This window comes from Hemiscyllium ocellatum, chromosome 8 (genome assembly GCF_020745735.1).
Source record: "Hemiscyllium ocellatum isolate sHemOce1 chromosome 8, sHemOce1.pat.X.cur, whole genome shotgun sequence".
Taxonomy (NCBI): Eukaryota; Metazoa; Chordata; class Chondrichthyes; order Orectolobiformes; family Hemiscylliidae; genus Hemiscyllium; species Hemiscyllium ocellatum.
The window spans coordinates 37,722,194-37,745,307 of NC_083408.1; the positions used below are offsets into that span (position 1 = coordinate 37,722,194).

The window sequence follows — 23,114 nt, forward strand, 5'->3', positions numbered from 1 at the left end:
TCACAGAAAGGATGTTCATTGGCTGCGACAATCACCATGGCCTCCACAGGGAGACCTCAGAGGTGCCATCCGGACATAATTTAGGTGTTACGTCCAGATTTGGGGACAAGGAGGTGACGCTCAATGTAATGTATCTCAAGATAGGGTCGTGGTGGTGAGGAGTGGAAATAAGCAGCCTGAGTAGCACAGGCAAAAAAAGTGTGACGGGGGTTGATGGGGATGGGCACCTCAAGAGAAAACGGGGCCATGTGGTCATGATGTCGACTATAAACCACACTCCCTACCATCATTTTTCATTCTCCCAATGTGTAACATAACTGACAACACCCAGGGTGGTAGGAGTCAGTGTCACTTTGATGGACTAGAGCACAGAATCCACACAAGTTGGACATTAGCACATTGAAGGAGAAAATTCATGGAGCACGCGTTTGCAAACTCCAGTTACATTTCATTTGTAAACATTTCTTTGCACATATGCAATTAATGCAGATTGAACATGCTAATGTGTCAAGGTCAAAGGCAGATTGCACACTGCCATTGGAGCTGCTTAAAATAATATTGTCATTTCAGTAATGCTAAACCAGCAGCAATTGGGGACGAATGCTGGCCAAAACCATCCCATGTGTGTAACTTCCAAGGGAGCTATGGAACAAGGGAAGGAACATTGCTGCATTGCAAGGCATACAAGTATGACCTAATGGGTGCAACAGGACTAAATGAATGCAATAAAAGTTGGAATGGTCAAGGTGGGTCGACGATGGGTAGAGGTTCAGAGCAAAGTAGAAATTCCCTTTCAGATATAATGTGTTGGTCACTAAGCTAGTATAACACTCTCACCCAGGTGGTGACTACACTGACAAATTAAAGGACAGGACTGCTGAAATCTGGAAGAGTTTGGGACCAGATTGATATGCAGTTCCACTAGGTGTCAGCTGGCCACATTGACTGTCAAGGTCACGACACCATTATTAATTCATAGTGTGGGTGCAAAATGCAGCCTACATTAGTTTCTTGAGAAATCCCTTTGGCTGGCTGTCAAGGAACACTCATGTCTGGAGTTTTTGTTCAAATGAGATTTTGGTAACCAACTGGCACTGGGGACAAAGTATAAGGAACTCAGTCTTTAGATGGGATTTATTTAAGACAGGCAAACAGTGTGCCTTGTGAGTAAAAATTAAGGAGAGAGAATGGGATGGCTTGTGCAAGAATGTGTCAAGGACTTGCAATTAGCAGCATGGCTTTGTGGCTAATGCAACATTACGCTGCTGATGAGGAGTAATGATGACTCATAAATGTTTGTCCAGGTACACAATGCCTCTCAAAATGGCCAAACACAAGGGTTGCCAGTCTTTCAGCAGACATCTGGTGAGTGGAAGCTGTTCTGAAAATGACACAGGGATGGGGATATAATTGGACATGAGGGGCAGCAATAGGAGCAGGGTAGGTAATCAATGAGTTGTGTTTAGTAAAAATGCAAGAATCTCACTGGACATGGACATGAGTATCACTCCAAAGAAGGTGGTTGGGGGGGGGGGGGGGGGGGGTGGGTGGAAAGAGAGAGTCAGGTGTCGCAAGTCGGGGGAGGCAATGGTACATTGGCCAGACCAAACAGATGCTATAACTTTGGATGAATGGACACCACACAACAATCACCAGACAGGGGTGTTCCCTCCCAGCTGGGGAACACTTCAGCGGTCAGGGACATTCTGTCTCAGATCTTTGAGCGACCATCCTCCAAGATGATTTCAGGATAGGCAACTTTTTTTATTTCAAAAATATACTTTCTTCATAAAATAATTTGATGGTCTGTACAGTTGATCATACCATACATACGGAAACATTCCATTTCTTTGCATACAGAGATCAGAATTTATCATTTGTATATACAGGTCTGTACATTTATCAATCATATATCCATATATCACATTTAGTTGAGGCGTTAGCAGAGCCCAAATGACTGCATGGGCCTCCTGTTCTTCTTAGGCAGGCAGATGTTACATGGTGATCTTTTCCCACCATGCCTTGGTGGCAGCTGGCCCAAGCTTCAGCATGTCCCTCAACATGTAGTCCTAGACCTTGGAATGTGCAAGTCTGCAATACTCAGTCGGGATCAACTCCTTCAGCTGGAAGATCAATAGGTTTCGGACCGCCCAGAGAGTGTCCTTCACCAAGTTGATGATCCTCCAGGCACAGCTGATGTTCGTCTCAGTGCGCGTCCCGGGGAACAAACCATAGAGCATGGAGTCCCACGTCATGGCGCTGATCGGGACGAACCTCTACGAACACCACTGTATTCCTCTCCAGACTTCTTCTGCATTGGCACATTCCAGAAGGTGTGTGAGAGTCTCATCCCCCATGCAGCCACTTCGAGGGCAGCGTGCGGTGCGGGAGAGAGTCCAGGCATGCATAAAGGATCTCATAGGCAGAGTCCTTCTCACCACCAGCTAAGCCATGTCTTGGTGCTTGTTGGAAAGTTCTGGCAATGAGGCATTCTTCCAAATGGCTTTGACAGACTGCTCAGGGAACTGCTCGATAGGTTCCGCCCTCTTCTTTTCCCAAAGTGTCTCAAGGACACTAAGTGCTGACCACTTCCTGATGGTCTTGTGGTCAAATGTATTTTTCTTCATAAGCTTCTCCACGAAGGACAGGTGATACGGAACGGTCCAACTACTCAGAGCATTCCACGGTAGCGGGGCCAGGCCCATCCTTCGCAACGCCGGGGACATGTAGAACCTCAGTACATAGTGACACTTGGTGTTTGCATACCAGGGATCCACACACAGCTCGATGCAGCCACACACAAAGGTGGCCATCAGGGTGAGGGTGGCATTGGGTGTATTTTTTTCCCCCGTTGCCCAGATCTTTGTACAGCGAGTCCCTTCGGACCCGGTCCATCTTTGATCTCCATATAAATTGGAAGATGGCCCGGGTGACTGCAGCAGCACAAGTTCTGGGAGTAGGCCAGACCTGTGCCATGTATAACAGCAATGACAGTGCCTCACACCTGATGACCAGGTTTTTTCCCGTGATGGAGAGCAACTGTAGCTTCCATCTGCACAGTTTCTGCCTCACTTTGCTGATACGCTCCTCCCAAGACTTGGCACACGCCCCAGCAACCCCCCCCCCCGCCAAATCATATACCCAGCACCTTCAGGTGGTCGGTCCTGACGGTGAAGGGAATTGAGGATTGGTCGGCCCAGTTCCCAAAGAGCATGGCCTCGCTCTTGCCTCGGTCCACCTTGACTCCCGAGGCCCGTTCGAACTGGTCACGTATGCTCATGAGTCTGCGCACCGACAGCGGATCTGAGCAGAAAATGGCGGCGTCATCCGTGTACAGGGAGGCCTTAACCTGCAGGCCCCCGCTGCCAGGAATAGTCACACCTCTCAGGCTCGCATCCTTCCTGAAGGGCTTGGCAAATGGCTCTATGCAGCACACAAAAGGCAGGAGAGAGAGGGCAGCCCTGCCTGACTCCAGATCTGACTGGGAGGCTGATTCCCACCCATTGATTGAGACTGCACTGAATGTTGGTGTAGAGCAGTCTGATCCAATTGCAGATTCCCTCCCCAAAGCCCATTTTGGAGAGAACATCTCTCTTATAAGTGTGTGAAATCCTGTCAAAGGCTTTCTCCTGGTCCAGGCTGATCAGACAGGTGTCCAACCCGCTGTCCTGCACGTATGCGATCGTATCCCTGAGGAGTGCGAGACTCTCAGCAATCTTCCTGCCCGGTACAGCACAGGTTTGGTCAGGGTGAATAATTGACCCCAGAGCAGACCTGACCCGGTTGGCAACTACCTTTGACAGAATTTTGTAATCTGCATTCAATAGTGAGATTGATCTCCAATTTCTGAGTTCCTCCCTCTCCCCCCTTCCACTTGTAGATGAGGGTGATGATGCCTTTCCTCATGGATTCACTCATGGTATCTGCCAGAAGCATGCTGACATACACCTCCAGCAGGTCCAGGCCAATCAAGTCCCACAGAGCAGAATAGAGCTCGACCGGTAAGCCATTGCTTCCGGGAGTTTTATTCTTTTTGAAGGACTCCAGGGCCTTGATCAGCTCGTCCAGAGATAGCGGCTGGTCCAGCCTCTCCAGTGTTCTGTCATCTAAGACCTCCATGATAGAGGACAGGAACGACTGGGAGGCCGTGCTGTCGGTCGGCTTCGCGTCATACAGACTGGCATAGAAGGATTTGCTGATCCTCATGACGTCAGCCTGAGACGACATTATCGAGCCATCTTCTTCTTTCAGGCTGCTGAGCACGGAGCCCTCTTTGTGCACCTTCTGGAAGAAGGAACGTGAGCACGTCTCATCCTACTCCAATGAGCGGACCCTGGACCGGAAGATTATCTTGGAGGCCTCCGAGGCAAAGAGTGTGGCTTGCTGGCCCTTCACCTCCTTGAGGTCCTCCGTGACATCGACCCCCATCGTCTGCAGCAGGAGCAGGTTCTGCATACTTTCTTGGAGCTGGGACAGTTTTCTCCTCTCTCTCGCCTCCTGAACACCTTTGAGGATGAAGAACCTCTTGATGTTCCCTTTTACTGTTTCCCACCAGTCTGCTGGGGATTCAAAGAGGGGCTTCACGGTTCTCCGACCTGCGTAGTCCCTCTTGAACTCCTCAATGTTTCCCGGGGTCAACAGCTTTGTGTTCAGCTTCCACGTTCCCTTACCAGCCCACTGCTCGTCCTTCAGGATAGGCAACACAGCAAAGCGGCCAAGCAGAGGCTGATAGCCAAGTTTGGTACCCATGAGGATGGCCTCAACCAGAGACCTTCGGTTCATGTCACACTACAGGTGACTGCCACTACACTATACACTCTCACACACACAAGCGCACATACTCACACAATCATGCAGACCCTCTCATACACACACACACACACACTACACTCACCCTCTCATAGGCTTATACTCCATCACACTCACTCATGCACTTTACCCAGCATTGCACACACACACACAAACAAACAAACAAACAAACAAACACTCTCTCTCATGTACACACGTACACATAAAAGTCTATGGGATGAATTTGTATTTGCAGAATTTTGTTTGCAGATGCATTGTATTTTGCTCAAATTTGCTTTAATCCATCTGCAGGCAATCAGTCCATGGAATGTTTTGTAAATTCCATTTTGAAAATAGAACCAATCTGACTCAAGATTGCGATGCAGACAGACTCTAACCTCACACCTTTAATGCAATGTCTGAGCTGAGATGTCACTTTTTAAAAAAATAAAATCTTAAGTTATCTCAAGCATGTGACTTAATAGTTGTTCTGGGATTTACAAGTTAATGAACCAAAGCTTGCAACCCATTCTAAAGATGAAATACTTAACAGTAATCTCGATTTGTCATTTCAGTTGTATGACGCTGCAATCTTTGCTATGAATTCTGTATTTTATGGTCCTGTTCCACAGTGCTTCAAAACAAACCTGTTGGACTACAACCTGAGGTTGTGTGATTTTTAACTTTGTCCAAAAAAAATTCATCTCACACTTGGTCAAATAAATACAAAATTTAGCCCTTCAAATCTAGATATACTTCATACAACCTGCTATTCATAAACACAACACTTTCTTTAAAACTGTTGCGATCATTATTTGATGTTTTAATATTCTGAACATATTAAAAAGCTGTTATAAAAATGTTACATTCCCAGTGATATAGTGGCTTTACTGCAAAGTTTACATTATTGTATGTGCCTGGAGCTGGTGCATAGAAACACCCACAAATGAGAACCTCTCACAAACAGTGGAGTAGAATTTTGTTTCATTATCCCAAACTTCATGCTGGGTTCAATATTGAGCTGACAAACCAGAAATGGAGGTTATCAGACACTGCAGAGCAATTATCAAGGATAACTACGCACCACCTCAAGTAATCCCATCCAAATAAGAGCAACAGGTGAGCTTCCACATCTAAGGGGCTAATTAGTGACCCACCAGTGCTGAAAGATCCACTGGTCCAGAGCTGGAAACTGCCAGCAACTATTTTCCTGGACAAACATGTGAGAGAGTCTACATTACTCCTCATCAGCAGCATAATGGCACAATAACCACAAAGCCATGCTGGTAATTGTAAGTCCATGACAGAGTTATAGAGTCATAGAGACGTACAGCATGGAAACAGACCCTTCAGTTCAATTCGTCCACACCGATCAGATATCCCAATCTAATCTAGCCCCATTTGTCAGCACTTGGCCCATTTCCCTCCAAACCCTTCCTATTCATATATCCATCCAGATGCCTTTTAAATATTGCACTTGTAACAGCCTCCACCACTTCATCTGGTAGCTCATTCTATACACTCACCACCCTGTGTGAGAAAAAGTTGCCCCTTGGTCCCTTTTATATCTTTCCCCCCACCCTAAACTTATGCACTCTTGTTCTGGACTTCACCACCCCAGGGAAAAGACCTTGTCCATTTATCCAAACCATGCCTCATGATTTTATAAGCCTCTATGAAGTCACCCCTCAGACTTTGATGCTCCACGGAAAACAGCCCCAGCCTATTTCAGCCTCTCCCTATAGCTCAAATCCTCCATCCCTGGCAACATCCTTGTAAATCTCTTCTGAACCTTTTCAAGTTTCACAACAACTTTCTGATGGGAAGGAGACCAGAACTGTACACAATATTCCAACAGTGGCCCAACCAATATCCTGTACAACTGCAACAGGACTTCCCAACTCCTGTACTCAATACTCTGACCAATAAAGGAAAGCATATCAAACACCTCCTTCACTATCCTATCTACCTGCAACTCCACTTTCAAGGAGCTATGAGCCTGTACTCCAAGGTCTCTTTGTTCAGCAACGTTCCCTAGGACCTTACCATTAAGTGTATAAGTCCTGCTAAGGTTTGCTTTCCCAAAATGCAGCACCTCGCATTAATGGAATTAAACTCCATCTGCCACTTCTCAGCCCATTGGCCCATCTTGTCAAGATCCTGATGTAATTGGAGGTAACCCTCTTCGCTGTCCACTCCATCTCCAATTTTGGTATCATTTACTAATTGTACTTCTTATGCTTGCATCCAAATCATTTATGTAAATGACAAAATGTAGAGGTCCCAACACCAAGCCATGTGGCACGCCACTGGTCACAGACCTCCAGTCTGAAAAACCACCCTCCTCCACCACCCTCTGTCTTCTACCTTTGAGTCAGCTTGTATCCAAATGGCTAGTTCTCCATGTATTCTATGAGATATAACCTTGCTAATCAGTCTCCCATGGGGAACCTTGTCGAATGCCTTACTGAAGTCCATATAGATCACATCTACTCCTCTGTCCTCATCAATCCTTTGTTACTTCTTCAAAAAACTCAAGCAAGTTTGAGAGACTTGATTTCCTGCACACAAAGCCAGGTTGACTATACCCTAATCAGTCCTTGCCTTTCCAAATACATGTACATCCTGTCCCTCAGGATTCCCTCCAACAACTTGCTCACCACCGATGTCAGGCTCACTAGTGTGTAGTTCCTTGGCTTGTCCTTACCACCCTTCTTAAACAGTGGCACCATGTTAGCTAACCTCCGGAGTTCCGGAACCTCACCTGTGACTACCGATGATACAAATATCTAAGCAAGAGGCCCGGCAATCACTTCTCTAGCTTCCCACAGAGTTCTAGAGTACACCTGATCAGATCCTGGGGATTTATCCACTTTTATGCATTTCAAGACATCCAACACTTCCTCCTCTGTAATATGGACATTTTGCAAGGTGTCACCATCTATTTCCCTACATTCTATATCTTCCATATCCTTTTCCACAGTAAATGTGATGCAAAATACTCTTTTAGTACCTCCCCCATTCTCTAAATTCCACACAAAGGTCCTATTCTCTCCCTAGTTACTCTTTGTCCTTAATGTATATGTAAAGATCCTTTGGATTCTCCTTAATTCTATTTGCTAAAGCTATCTCATGTCCCCTTTTTGCCCTCCTGATTTCCCTCTTAAGTATACTCCTATTGCCTTTATACTCTAAGGATTCACTCGATCTATCCTGTCTAGACTTTCATATGCTTCCTTCTTTTTCTTAACCAAACCCTCAATTTCTTTATTTATCCAGCATTCCCTATACCTACCAGCCTTTCTTTTCACCCTAACAGGAATATACGTTCTCTGGATTTTCGTTATCTCATTTCTGAAGGCTTCCCATTTTCCAGTTGCCCCTCTACCTGCAAACAACTGCCCCTAATCAGCTTTTGAAAGTTCTTGCCTAATCCCGTCAAAACTGGCCTTTCTCCAATTTAAAACTTCAACTTTTAGATCTGATCTATCCTTTTCCATCACTCTTTTCATCTAATAGAATTATGGTCACTGGCCCCAAAGTGCTCCCCCACTGACACCTCAGTTACCTGGTCTGCCTTATTTCCCAACAGTAGGTCAAGTTTTGCACCTTCTCTAGTCAGTACATCCACATCAGAAAATTTTCTTGTACTCATTTAGCAAATTCCTCTCCATCTAAACCCTTAACACTATGACAGTCCCAATCTATGTTTGGAAAGTTAAAATCCCCTACCTTAACCACCCTATTAAATCAAAGAAATGTTGGCAAGATACTGAAGTGCAATCCATGTGTCTAAAAGCATATGAGAAAGGCAGTACGTTTATGCATAAATTTACATGAAGCAATCTACCAATTAAAAGTAATAATCATTGCACCATAATTCTAATGTGCATAAAAAATTTTTACCAAGACTGATAAGCTATAGCATAAAATGCAACATTCAAATGCAGCCCATTGAGAGAAGTTAAACAGCCACTGAAATTATATTTGCTCTTTCCACCAACTTATTTTGAATATTCTGAACCTCAATGTGGAATTTGCTGCCAGATGGCATAGAACAGGTTAGTAGCTTGTGAATCATTTGAAAAGGTTAAGAGAAGGACTTGAGTGATGACTCAAGGAGTTATACTCTGAGTAGCTGTATTTACAAGGTATTATCGAGGTTCAATCCCTGGTCAACATTGCAATATCTAATCTGTAAGGAGTAATAGAAGCAGCACAACTGTTCTGATACCCCACTGCAGCACCAAGTGTGTACTGGCCCTGGGTAGGCCATCATCAAATTGAAATGTTAAACAAAGCCCCATCTGCCTGTTGGGGTGAATGCAAAGAATCTCATTATATCCAACAGAAGCAGGATAGTTAATCTAGGTAGTCAGCACTGCTGCCTCACAGAGTCAGAGAACCAGGTTTGATTCCAGCCTTGGGTGACTGACTATCTGTGTTGAGTTTGGACAGGTTTTCACCCAGTGCTCCGGTTTCCTGTCACTGTCCAAAGATGTTCAGGTTAGGCGGATTGGCCATGCGAAATTATCCCAAAAAGTGTCCTGGGATGACCAGGCAAGGTGGATGAGCCATGGGAAACATTGTGTTACAGCAACAGGATTAGGAATGTACTGGGTGAGATGCTCTTCAGAGGGTAAGTACAGACCTGATGGGTTAAACCGCTTCTTTCCACACTGTAGGGATTCTATAATTCTAAGATTCAAGTGTCTTGGCCAAAATGCATTCAAACAATATCACAAAACAAATTATCCTGCTGTTATCTAGATGTACGAGGTGTATATATTAGCTGCTGTGTTTTTTACGTTACGGAAGTGACTAGATGTTCAATGCACTTCATTGGCTATAAAGCAATTTTGAGCAGTCTGGCAGTCTTACAAAACACAAACAAAAGCTTTTCCTTTTTTTTGCTGTATCTTGTTTTGAGTGTGGTAGGGGAAAAAAGGGGATCGCAATGGGAGTAGAAAACTCCTCCACTGGAAATACACATGCATAACAAACAAAGCCCACAAAACTTTGGAAACCTCAGGTCTAAAGAAGAGTCATGTTGGGCTCAAAGTTTTAATGCTGTTTCTCTCTCCATACATGCTATCAACACTGCTGAGCTTTTTCCAACCATGCTTTTTTACTTCCCTAGATTTCTAACATGCATAGCATTTGTCTGTGCTTAATGATCATTTGTCTGTGCTTAATGATCATTTGCAGCTAATTTGTAATGTACGAACTTAGTGCAGAATGCACACTACTACAGCTCAAAAAGCCATAGACTCCCTGACAGCAAGGAAAATTCAAAAAAGGTAGAAAACAACTATCGCTACTCAAGTATGGAAAGCCCACTCATTACTATAAACTCTTTTGCTGGAGATAAGACTAGGATGTGTTATGACATAAACTCTACCATGTTTAACAAGATCAAAGGCAATCGAGGGGAATTGCAACTACTGGGCTTGTGCCAGTTATTCAAAGAAAGATCCCATCACTAGTCACAGAATGTGCCCAGAGGTAGAATGTGGTTTCAGTTTACACAAATTATGGTAGGCAAGTTGGCAGCTTCAGAACTCCAGAGGAGCAGCAAACAGTACTCAAACAAAATTTTATTTTGTGGATCACACAAAAGCATGGGACACAGTGAGCTGATACTGGGGTAAACTGACGATTATGTCAATCTCGCTTTACCATTCAAAATGGTCCTTTTGTGATAATATCCATCATCCTACTGGATAGGAAAGCAGGCTGAAGGAACCAAATCATCAATCCTGCTCCTAATGTGTTTGTTGATATGATGCTACATTGATTGCCCACACAAGCACCAGCTCCAAATGGTCAAAGACTCTCAACTCCTATGTTTGTCACAATATTTGTACTGTACTTGTCCTATGTTCTCCCTCACAGAGTGTAAGAAAAGCCATTGATTGCTATGGGATAAGGTGTTGCAGCATAACTGCTAAAGATCATCGTCCACCATTCACTCTGGAATCAGAAATTCTGCATCTCAAATTTAAGGTGACATACAACTTAATTAAGTTATTCAATGGAGAACTCAACACCTGCAATGGCAAGGCAGTCAACAACTTTCGCCAACTAACAAAACGGACATGAAGAAACAATAAATTAATTGATGTTTATCTACACAGCTTGCATTCACAGCACATAACTGTATGGAGAGACCAGGACAACCTTCACAGACTCAATAACATCCATCTCCTGTGTTTATGGCATATCCAGATGGAAAGATAAAAATCATCTCTCACTGATTAAGGAAACCACATTCTTGAATCAGAAAATTGAAAAGTGAACTAAAGATTAAGCAGCTTTAAAATAGGAAATGCAAGAGAGAAACCAAACACCATACAGTGTGTTTGTAATGGTAAGTACACAACCTCAACTGTACATGCACAATGATCTGAATGACCGGTCCTGCCACAATTTATTTAATGCCACAAGTATCAAGGTGGTGGACAATAGGATTAAGGTGAAACACTTTTAAAGCAATATAATGAATACCTTTCTCAATTCAGAACTTTTAACTTGATCAACCTCTAAGATACAGTAGCTCGCGTAGGTCATTCAAGAGGAGAGTGGTGCTAGAAAAGCACAGGTCAGTCAATATCCAAGGACTAGGAAAATCAACGTTTCGGGCAAAAGCCCTTCATCAGAAATGAGGCAGGGAGCCTCCAGGGTGAAAGAGGAAGTAAATGGGCAGGTGTTACATATTCTGTGATTGCAAGGGAAACCTCCGTGGTCTCCACCTGGAGGCTCCCTGCCTTAGTCCTGAAGGGCTTTTGCCCGAAACATCAATTTTCCTGCTCCTAGGATGCTGCCTGACCTGCTGTGCCTTTCCAGCACAATTGTCATGTTGATTCTGATCTCCAGCATCTGCAGTCCCCATTTTCACCATGTAGGTCATTCAGCCCATCATATCTGCTCTGCTCTTCAATGATATCATGGCTCATCTGAGTCCTCAACTCTGCCCTTTAGTTTTAGACTCTCCCACAAAGAGAAACTAATCTTGAAACTTACAAAATTCTTCAGGAATTTGACAGAAGATAATGTAAATTTCAATGAATACAAATCCAACCTACTCAACCTCTCCTCATAAGACAGTCCCTTCATATCTGGGATCACCTAGTGAATGTGTTCTGCACTATTTCCAGTGCCAGTTTATTTTTTTCTTAGATAAAGGGGGCCAAAATTGTTCATAACAATCAGCTGATTTAACTTTTGAGAATATTTTGTTGAATGTCTTCTGGAAATCCAAATACAACACATCTACTGGTTCTCCTCAATATATTCTGATTGATACTAATTCAGGCACTACTTCTCTTTCATGAAAACATGCTGCCTCTGCTTGATTAGATTATCATTTTCCAAATGGCCTGCTATTGCTTCCTTAATATTTTACCAACAATAAAACAAAAGAACTGATGATGCTGTAAATGAGACAATAACAAATTGCTAGAGAAAGCAAGTAGGCCTGACAGCATCTGCAGAGAAAGCAGAACTGGTATTTCAGGTTCCGTGACCCTTCCTCAGAACTGAGGGTGTGTCTGGGCCTTTGATGGTGAGGAGGAAGTAAATGAGCAGGTGTTACATATTCTGTGATTGCAAGGGAAAGTGTGTGGTGATGTGGGGGAGATATTCAGAATACACAAGGAGTGGGTCCAAATGTCCTGGATGGAATCGTCCCTATGGAACGCTAACGAGGGAGAGGATGGGTATATGTATCTGGTGGGGGCCATCCCGCTGGAGCTGGTGGAAATTGTAGCTCATTTTTCTTTGGATATGGATGTGGTAGGATTGTAGTAGGATGAAGGAGAGAGCGAAGATTGGAGGTGATGTCCGAAGTGTGGAGGTACGCTTGAGGGCCCTGTCAACCACCGTGGTAGAGAATCCTCAGTTGACGGTGAGGGACACTTTGGAGGCCCCTTTGTCAAATTTGGCATTACCACAGCAGATGCAGAAGTGAGGGAGGAACTGGGAGAATGGAATAGCCTGTTTACAGGAATTAGGGTGACTGTGTCAAGGTAACTGGGAATCCTTTTGCAGTGAATATTGGTGGTCAACCTAACTCCAAAAATGTAAACAGAAATGCTGAAGAGGTGAAGAGTCAGAGATGGACCAGGTGAAGGCAAGAGCAGGGTGGAAGGTGGAAGTAAAATAGATAAACTTTTTCAATTTCAGCCAAAAAACAGAATGATTTCCCAGAGAAACAGTTGTGATTGGGGACTACAGGATGACTAGAAGATGGAATGTTCCACATAGCCCAAAAAGAGACAGGAATAACTGGGACCCATGCAGGTACCCATGACCACCCCTTTGATCATAAGAAAATGGGAGGAGTTAAAGGAGAAGTTGCTCAAAGTAAGGACAAGCTAGGCCAGGCAGAGGAGGATAATGGTGGATGGGGAAAATTCAGGTAATTTTTTCCAGGATGAAGTAGAGTGGCCTGAGACCATCCTGATAGGGGAATGGACATGTAAAGGGATTGCACATCCATGGTAAAAAAAAAAGTGAAGGTTTTCAGTCAACTGAAAATTATGAAACTGGCACAAAAATGTCAGAAGTATCATCAATATAAGTGGGAAGGAACAGAACAAGGGAGAGAGAAAAAATGAGGTAGGAAGAGGAGAATTCAGTGGGGCTGAAGCAGGCAGAAACAATGGTCCTACCCTGACAGTCCTTCTTACTGGTTTTGTGAAGGAGGTAGAAGCGGACTGTGCGTAATTTGGGGACAATAAGCTTGGATAGACAGTTCCTGGAGAGATCATCAGATGAAATATAGAAGTCAATACATCAGACAACAAGAGCACTACCCTTTTTGGAAGGCTTAATACAAAATCAGAGTTAAATTTGAGAGATTTGAGTGTAGTCAGTGCAGAAGGAATGAATAAGGAGTGGGGAGACAGAGAAACATTATGGCATTAGTTCTCGATGAACAGGTCGAGTGCAGGTAAAATGCCAGAGGGAGAGAGGTTCAGGTGGAGGGACAGCATCAGAAGACAGGAAAGCAACTTGTTGGATGGGGAGAGGACTCTTATCCAATGTCTGGCTCAGACTACCCCACGTGAATTCCACTCAGGTTTCATCCCTCATACTTTGAATCCACCCATGGTCACAGGTATCTTTCTTTCATCCTTAGCAGGATATATTTTTTGCTTAGAGTCATGACTTACATCTTTAAATGCCTGCCACTGCTTGCTGAGTGTTAGCCCTGCTAATCTATTTACCCAATTCACTTCAGCTCACTCTATCGTCATTTCATGATCACTACTTCCTCGAAGAGCTTTTACTCAGATTATTTATTAAACTGGCCCAGTTACCCATAATCAGATCCAAGATGTAATTCTCCTAGTTGACTCCATGACATGTTACTCTAGGAAACTATACCTAATACACATTATTAATTTGTTCATGTAGCCACCCTTTCCAATTTAATTAACCTAAACAACACGAAGACTAAAGTCACCCGTAAGTATTGCTCTATTACCTTTTCCATCCCTTGTGTTCCACTGAACTTTTGAGGAAAGTTAATCATTAAGTTCCCAGTTTTGATCTCCATGTAACCATGTTTCCTTAATGGGTATGCGATCATCTTCATTTACCTCTATGTGCACTGGCAGTTCATCCAACTTAATCAGAATGCTTTATGTATTAACATACAAAATCTTTCTCAGCTTGTTCTGTTACCAAATTTCCCTGCCTTTTTAGGTTGCTTGGTACAATTATATTCCTTTATTCTGCTCCTTTCTTTTATTTTCTCAATCCTATATTCTTAGATTTTATAATTTCCCATGCAACCTGAACCCACCCATTTTTAGTTTAAAGAGCTATCTCCTGCCCTATTTACGCGACTCACCAGGACTTTGGTCCCAGGATGATTCAGGCAGAACCCATACCATCAGAACAGCTCCCTACTTCCCTGTCCCATGTATTCAAACTTGAGCCATACATTTACTTCTAATCTTGTTGACCCCATGCCAATTATGATTAAGACCTGAACCACAAACTGAGATCACTACCTGTTTGGTTCTGCTTTCTGAATTAGCCCCTAGCTGCTCATATTCCCTCAACAGAACCTCATTCCTCTTTTGACCTATATTGTTGGCACCAATGTCAACCATGACAAATGAATCATTCCTCTCCCAGTGCACGTTTCTCTGCAATCCAGACGAGATATCCAGAACACCACACCAGGCAGGTAACACAGACTTCAGGACTGTGGATCCTGGCCAATAAGAACACCTCTCCGCCCCCATCCCCTCTCCAGCCTATCACCCTCACCTTAACCTCCTTCTACTTATCGCATTCCCAACGCCCCTCCCCAAAGTCCCTCCTCCCTTCGTTTTATCTTAGCCTGTTTGGTCCTCATTCCTGAAGGGCTTATGCCCGAAACGTCGATCCTCCTGCTCCTTGGACGTTGCTTGACCTGATCCGCGTTTCCAGCAATACATTTTTCACCAGAAAGAACAATGCTTATTCCCCAAATTATTCCAATGACCTGACCTGTTAACTGTTTTCTTTCCACTGATGCCACTAGACCAGATGGGTTTTTCAACAATTTCTGGTTTTGTTGGATTTCCAACATCTGCATTGGATTTTTGTCAGGTAACAAGCTGAGACAGCATTTCCATGTTTTCAGGGTGTGAGGAAAGAGAATTCCTTCTGTTGCCAAGCCTGAGCAATGTCATGATGAATTTTTTTAAAAAACAGCTTTATAATGTTGCCACATGAAACAGCAGGCAACAGTGTCTCAAGCTTGTGTAGGACAGTGTCTCAATATAGGATGAAGACAAAACCATTAACTTCAAGAACATTACAGAGATACCAGTTCCTTTTTCAATACTGAAAACATAATCTTAGAATATTCTTTCTCATTACATTTTAGACAGCTGGTTACAGTTAGTAACTATTTGCTTTATCCAACTGTTTCCATACTAACTTTAACAAAAAATGAAAGTCAGAGCAATTTCTTTATACTGATGAGATCACATCCAAGAAAAACAAAAAACCCCACAGCAAAAAGTAATTTGTTGCTCATTCTCCAGTCCTTCCTACAACTGAGATATTGACATATGGAAACAAATTCCAAAGTACATTTCCATAGCCAAGAATCAAGCAACCCTTCCTCGTTTATGTCATATTGGCACAGACAATCTTTGGCCTTCTGTGCATTTATACAACATTGATCGCTCACTCCTTAATCACTACACTCAAATTTTGATCTTACCCCTAGATCTTCCTCGTCCTTTTCACATTTTTCTATGTTGCAAGTTCACTCCATTCCTTCATCATCTAAATTTCATCAGCCTTAGTACTGGCATCACAATTTACATCTTCCAACTCTTAAATTTTTCCTTCCATTAAAGATTTGCATTTCAATTGCAGTTTTGTAAAGAAAATACATCATTTTCCTAACAGGTACCATGAAAAAAAATTACATCCCAACCACATTGGTAATTCCAATGTACACATTTGGATGAATACAGGTTCAGAAGATTTTTATTCCACACATTCTTTCATACATTATTTCCTACACATTGAATTGCAATAGTGTATTTTCCCTTCGAGTCCAGATCACCCTGCATGCTAGCATTTCAATGGTTTGGTGTTTCTTGGAAGAAAAGCTACAAGAGGGAATTTTTTTAAAAAACTTTTAAAATTCACTCATGGGATCTGGACTAGTATTTGTTGTCCATCGTTAGCTGCCCTCAAGGTAGTGGTAGTGAACTGCATTCTTGAACTGCTGTAATCCACATGATGTTAGTGGACCATTAAAGGAGGGAATTCTAGGATCTTGACCAACAACACAAGGAATGGGAATATATTTCCAAGACTGGATGGAGAGGGGCTTGGAGGGGAACTTCCATGTGGTGGAGTGTCCATCTATCTGCTGCTCTTCTCCTCATAGATGGAGGTTTGGGAAACTGCTGTCTAAGGAGCCCTGGTGACTTTTGCAGTGCATCTTGTAGGCGGTATATACCACAGCTACAAAACATCAGTAGTGAAGGAAATGAACTTTTTTTCTTGGATTTCCAACACTATGTAAGGCGATAAGGCAGTGAGTTCCAGCCTCTGGATCCATTCATCAACGAAACCTGCAGTAGTTGCCAGAAACAAATTTGGGCATAATTTTGAATGTCATTGTCCCCAGCATTATTCCCTGATAAACATCACTTCACATTTTTCTAGCCTGAGCAGCTCTTCAGAAAGTTTTGAGGCGGGGGGGGGGGCTGTTGAGAATCTGGAACTAGCTGTGTTTTGGCTACAATTTGTTGTCCAGTCCAGTCTATGATCTACAAAGGTGTGTATGCAGGACACAGCAAGTTATCTTTTGGGAGTTTGCAATCTACATATTTCTGGAGTAGCCCAGTCTAGCCACTTCCTTTACCAGACAAAAATCTGTGTTTTTTGATCTGTCATATAAATGACTGTCTACTGCCAGCATTTGCACTGCGCATACTCCAAATACTGCTGTGCACTGAACATATCCACGGTTCTTCACTGCAGCAAGTGATGAGTAATATGCATATTTGCCGTAACAAAAAAACTTTTGGAAACACCACATTTACCATTATCCTGGCATTCACTGTATAAAGATCAATACCCTAAAAAGATTCCTTTGTAACAAGATTATTAATTAGATTTTTCATGTCACATAATGCTCAATCTAAAATGGCCCACGCCTTGGTTGCTCATCAGAAGTGGGTTCAGGATCAATATCAAAGCATGCCAGGAATCTTTCCTCCAAACTTGTTCTTTAAGGTTTACCCACTCCACATGTGGACTGAAGTCACCCATGACTACTGCATTTCCCTCACTTTATGCACCTCAAATTTCCTGATTTATGCCATTTTAAGTCTTACCATTACTGTTGGAAACCTATAAACCTCTCCAACTAATGTTTACTACCCCTTGTTGTTTATGACTTTCATCCAAACAGATTCTACTGTTCTTCTGATTAGAGATCTGCTGCTTACCAATACATTGATCCCACCTTTTGTTATCAGCTTTATACTACCTCCCTTCCTTTTTCTCTAACCTTGCTAACTACCAAATACCTTTAAACATTCATTTCCTAGTCTCAGTAACCTTGCAGCCACTTTTCCATAATGGATTTTTTTTTCATATCCTTTTACTTCTACTAGCATGATCAAGTCATACAACTTATATGAATTCAGATAGTGTTATTATCAAAGCAGAATTAAAAGCCCTATCCTGTATATTGATAGTAGGAATTGTGTCTGCTGCTTTCACTTCCCATGATGAGCTGTTTTAATTCTCTGAACTCTTTGTCAAATTCCTATCCAGCTGACAAACTGGTTTAAACCTTCCCCAATAGCACTAACAAATCTCTCTAAACAATTAAAAGGTTAGCCCTGGTCTTATCATGTTGCCTTTTCACAACTTCAGAGTGCTTTAAGGAGGAGGGGATATTCATATTGATTTCACAAATCTGTCATCATGGACGAAGACCCCCTGAGATTCACCCAGTATAGTTTGGGCTGGAAAAAGCATCAAAGCACAGTGCAAAGTTCATAGTGACCTTTCATGTTTGTTTGCCATAAATTAAGTTTCCAACTTCCTTTTTGTCTAGCATGAAGTTAGACATTGTGTAAGAATAGGCCAACACAGGAGGCGTGTTGAATTTTAAAAGAGATTGTGAATTCCCGAGAGTTGTGAATGTCCATTTTTAATACTATTCACTGCAGACTTGATACTGTTGGTGGTTTAAATGCCAAGTATCACAACTTGTGGTAGCCATTTCAATAGCTCGCTTGGATCCAGTTTTTAAAAGTATTGAAAAGACCTGAAAATTCATAACATGGGATCTCTAAATCAAGCATGATATCAGCGTAGTACAGTTCCTTTCTCCATGTGCTCATACCATTTCTTCCCCTCTCATCAACCTGTTCAGAGATGTTATTACACACCTCTGGAGCAGGTGGAACTTGAACTCAGGCCTCGTGGTCCTGGGTAGGGAGGCTGGCGCTTGGCAATAAGAGTGGCCTTGCAGTTTCTCCTTAAATGCATATTTGCCATTCAGCTCAAGTACACGTGCTGGTGACATTCTTGTTCTACCCATGCTATGCTCTCTGTCTATGGCCACTAATTTTGAACTCCCCAAAAGTGGAAACATATTCTCTACATTTAGCCTAGAAAACCTTTCCATAATTTTAAAGGCCTCTGTTTGTTTAAGCCACTCTCAACATCTATTACTCAGAGAAAAGAAAAGGCAAGACTGGGGTTAGTTCCCACACTGGTGTCATCCTTGTACATTGTTTTTATATTGTGTCCAAGTCACTTAGATCAGCCTTCAGTCTCACAAAATGATGGCCTGCAAAGTGGTGGTCAGCCTTGGTCAAGCATCACCAAACTCAGGAGCCAAACGTTGCCATATTTGTTTCTCTCAATGGGCTGGAAAGGTGTATGACTCACTGACTTGTGTTGCTCTCTTGCATCCTCTTAGCTGGGCCAGCATTTATCACCTGTCCCTAGTTGCCCTCAAGATGATGACGGTGAGCTGCCTTCTTCAATTTCTGCAGTCCACATGCTGTCGGTTGACCCACACTTCCAGTATGGAGGGGATTCCAGGTATTTGACTGAATGACAGTGAAGGAATGGTGACATATTTCCAAGTTGGAACTTGAAGTTGGTGTTTCCATGTATTTTGTCACTTGCTATTTCTCCACACACTCAGTTTGAATGCAGCAGCTGCAACTTTTGAAATGCACTTAGATTTCAGCATCAAATGGCAGATTCCTAGTTATTCAAATTGCCCAGTGTCTTTACACACTTTTGATAATTTGCAAACACATAAAACAAAGTAGTCCAAAAGGAGTGTAACTAAAATTCTGTACAAATCAAAACATCCCTGCTTTACTTTTCAATTCTACTTTGCGACAAATGAATCAAGTGGTTTGCTTGTTATTTAATATAGCAAACAAATGGGTTGTTATGAAATAAGTCAAAGTGAAGAGAACTTTAAACCAACATTGTTGAATGCAAGTCAGAGGAAGATAGTACTCTGTCCGGTCCACACCTTGTATTACTGCATTCATTGGTTGATTGTGGCCACTAAGATACAAGAGGTACATACAAATGCTGGTGCTAATGCAGTGAAGGCCAAGGCACTGATAATGAAATTGGAGAGATATTGAGAAAGCTTCTTGAAAAGGATGTACTTGAGGAATTACCCAAGAGGCATTTCAGAAAGTAAATGGTCTGGAACACAATTACTTTGAATGAAAATTAAGAGACTGGCTCCAAAACTATGAGTAACCTATCATTGCAACAAATTCAGTCAATTCTTATTGAATTGCCAGTTAAAAATAGAAAGGGTCAAAGAATAGTAATTATCAACCATGGCCTGAGTGAATGATGCAGCATACTCAAGGGGCTGAATGGCCCATTTCTGGTCCTGTCTTACAGTCTTAGGAATAATTATAATGTATCAACAGTGCATATTTATAAAAGAGTGGTATTACAGTTGCTAAATGAAGCTAGATGCATGCTCATGTGATATTCTGACCACATGACATCTAATTCATGTGACATCTGATAACATGACTTGATTTCAGCTTGCTTGATACATACATGGTAATTCAGTCTTCAGGAGGTTGCTGACGAGATGAGATGACAGTGAAGTTGAGAATGGGAAGAAAAGAATGCCAAGAACCACTTCTCCACTCTGGATGGTTGTGCTTTGCTAAGATATTGACAGCTGTGATTTCTTTTAAGCTTTTCACTGCTATATAATTGTTAAATAGACATTTCAAAAGGCATTTCAAAATTTTGCTTCCATCATCTTTATTCATTCTCATTGAGCTTGTTGCTATTGTACGATTTATAGAGAAACAAATACTGTAAAATGATCTTACGTGATATTGGGAAAGGCCTCAGGAATTCCAGTGCACCAAGATAAATTTTCATTGCCCAGGATGTCTGGAGCTGTGGAAAGTACAAATACTTTTAATACAATTTCCCATGGAAAGAATTTCTAATTTAAAAAAGAAATCAGCAATGAGCCCATATGACAAAGGCTCTGCATTTTAAAATTCAAATTACTGGGAGATGCAACATACTGGCAACTTACAGTCAGACAGCTATAAAGATGTACAGCATGGAAAGAGACCATTCGGTCCAACTCGTCCATGCTGAGCAGATATCCCAACCCAATCTAGTCCCACCTGCCAGCACCCAGCCCCTATCTCTCCAAACCCTTCCAATTCACGTACGCATCCAGATGCCTTTTAAATGTTCCAATCGTACTAGCCTTCAGCACTTTCTCTTGGCAGCTCATTCCATACATGTACCATCCTCTGCGTAAAATAGTTGTCTCTTAGGTCTCTTTTATATCTTTCCCCTCTCACCTAAAACCTATGCCCTCCAGTTCGGGAAGGAGACCAGAATTGTATGCAATATTTCAAACGTGGCCTAGCCAATGTCCTGTACAGCCGCAAAATGACCTCCCAACTCCTGTACTCAACACTCTGACCAATAAAGGAAAGCATTCCAAATGCCTTCTTCACTATCCTACCTACCTATGACTCCATTTTCAAGGAGCTATGAACCTGCACTCCAAAGTTTCTTTGTTCAGCAACACTCCTTAGGACCTTACCATTAAGCCTATAACTCCAGATAAGATTTGCTTTCCCAAAATGCAGCATTTCGCATCTACCGAAATTAAACTCCATCTGTCATTCCTCAGCCCATTGGCCCATCTGATCAAGATACTGTTGTAATTTGAGGTAACCTTCTTCGCTGTCCATTACACCTCCAATTTTGGCATCATCTGCAAACTTACTAACTATCTCTCTTATGGTCACATCCAAATCATTTATATAAATGACGAAAAGTAGAGGACCCAGCACTGACCCTTGTGGCATTCCAATGGTCACAGGCCTCCAGTCGAAGAAACAACCTTCCACCACCACCCTCTATCCTCTACCTTTGAGCTAGTTCTGTATCCAAGTGGTTAGCTCTCCCTGTATTCCATGAAATCTAAACTTGCTAACCAGTCTCCCATGGAGAACCTTGTCAAATGCCTTACTGAAGTCCATATAGATCATGTTCACTACATTCAATCCTTTTCGTTAAAAAAACTCAATTAAGTTTGTGAGACATGATTTCCCACACACAAAGCCATGTTGACTATCCCTAATCAGTCCTTGCCTTTCCAAATACATGTACATCCCATCCCTCAGGATTCCCTCCAACAAATTGCCCACCACCACCACCATTAAGCTCATCAATCTATACTTCTCTGGCTTGTCCTTACTTCTTAAACAGCTGCACCATGTTACCCAACCTCCAGTCATCCGGCACCTCACCTGTGACCATTGATGATACAAATATCTCAGCAAGGCACCCAGCAATCACTTCCCTAGCTTTCCACAGAGTTCCAGAGTACACCTGATCAGGTTCTGGGGATTTATCCACTTTTATGCATTTCAAGACATCCAGCACTTCCTCCTCTGTAACATGAACATTTTGCAAGATGTCACCATCTATTTCCCTACAGTCCATATCGTCCATGTCCTTTTCCACAGTAAACACCAATGCAAAATACTCATTTAGTACCTCAGCCATCTCCTGCTGATCGCCTTGCTGATCTTTGAGGAGCCCTATTCTCTCCTGAGTTACTCTTTTGTCCTTAATGTATTTGTAAAAACCTTGTGGATTCTCAATAACTCTATTTGCCAAAGCTATCTCATGTCCCCTTTTTGCCCTCCTGATTTCCCTCTTAAGTATACTCCTAGTGCCTTTGTACTCTTCTAAGGATTCACTCGATCTATCCTGTCTATACCTGACATATGCTTCCTTCCTTTTCTTAACTAAACCCTCAATTTCTTTGGTCATCCAACATTCCCTATATCTACCAGCCTTCCCTTTCACCGAAGCAGCAATATACGGTCTCTGGATTCTCGTTGTCTCATTTCTGAAGGCTTACCATTTTCCAGCTGCCCATTTATCTACGAACATCTGCCCCAATCAGCTTTTCAAAGTTCTTGCCTAATACCATCAAAATTGGTCTTTCTCCAATTTAGAACTTCAATTTTAGATCTGGTCTATCCTTTGCATCACTCTTTTAAACTAATGGTCGCTGGCCCCAAAGTGCTCCCCCACTGATACTTCAGTCACCTGCCCTGCCTTATTTCCCAAGAGTAGGTCAAGTTCTGCACCTTCTCTAGTCGGTACATCCACATGCTGAATTAGAAAATTTTCTTGTACACACTTAAATTCCTCTCCATCTGAATCCTTAACACTATGGCAGTCAGTCTATGTCTGGAAAGTTAAAATCCCTTACCATAACCACCCTATTA

The 23,114-nt window shown here is 42.5% G+C and overlaps 1 protein-coding gene across 4 annotated transcripts in view; it reads right to left on the minus strand.

Moving 5' to 3' along the window:
* Nucleotides 1-23,114, minus strand: part of sipa1l1 (signal-induced proliferation-associated 1 like 1) — a 370,728-nt gene that overhangs the window by 264,235 nt on the left and 83,379 nt on the right. For 3 of the 4 annotated variants that reach the window (XM_060828818.1, XM_060828813.1, XM_060828814.1), the window contains exon 2: nt 20,670-20,739. The exons of the other annotated variant lie outside the window; for it this stretch is intronic. The gene's annotated coding sequence lies outside the window, so the exon portion shown is untranslated. The remainder of the gene's footprint in view (nt 1-20,669; nt 20,740-23,114) is intronic. 4 annotated transcript variants of the gene reach the window in all.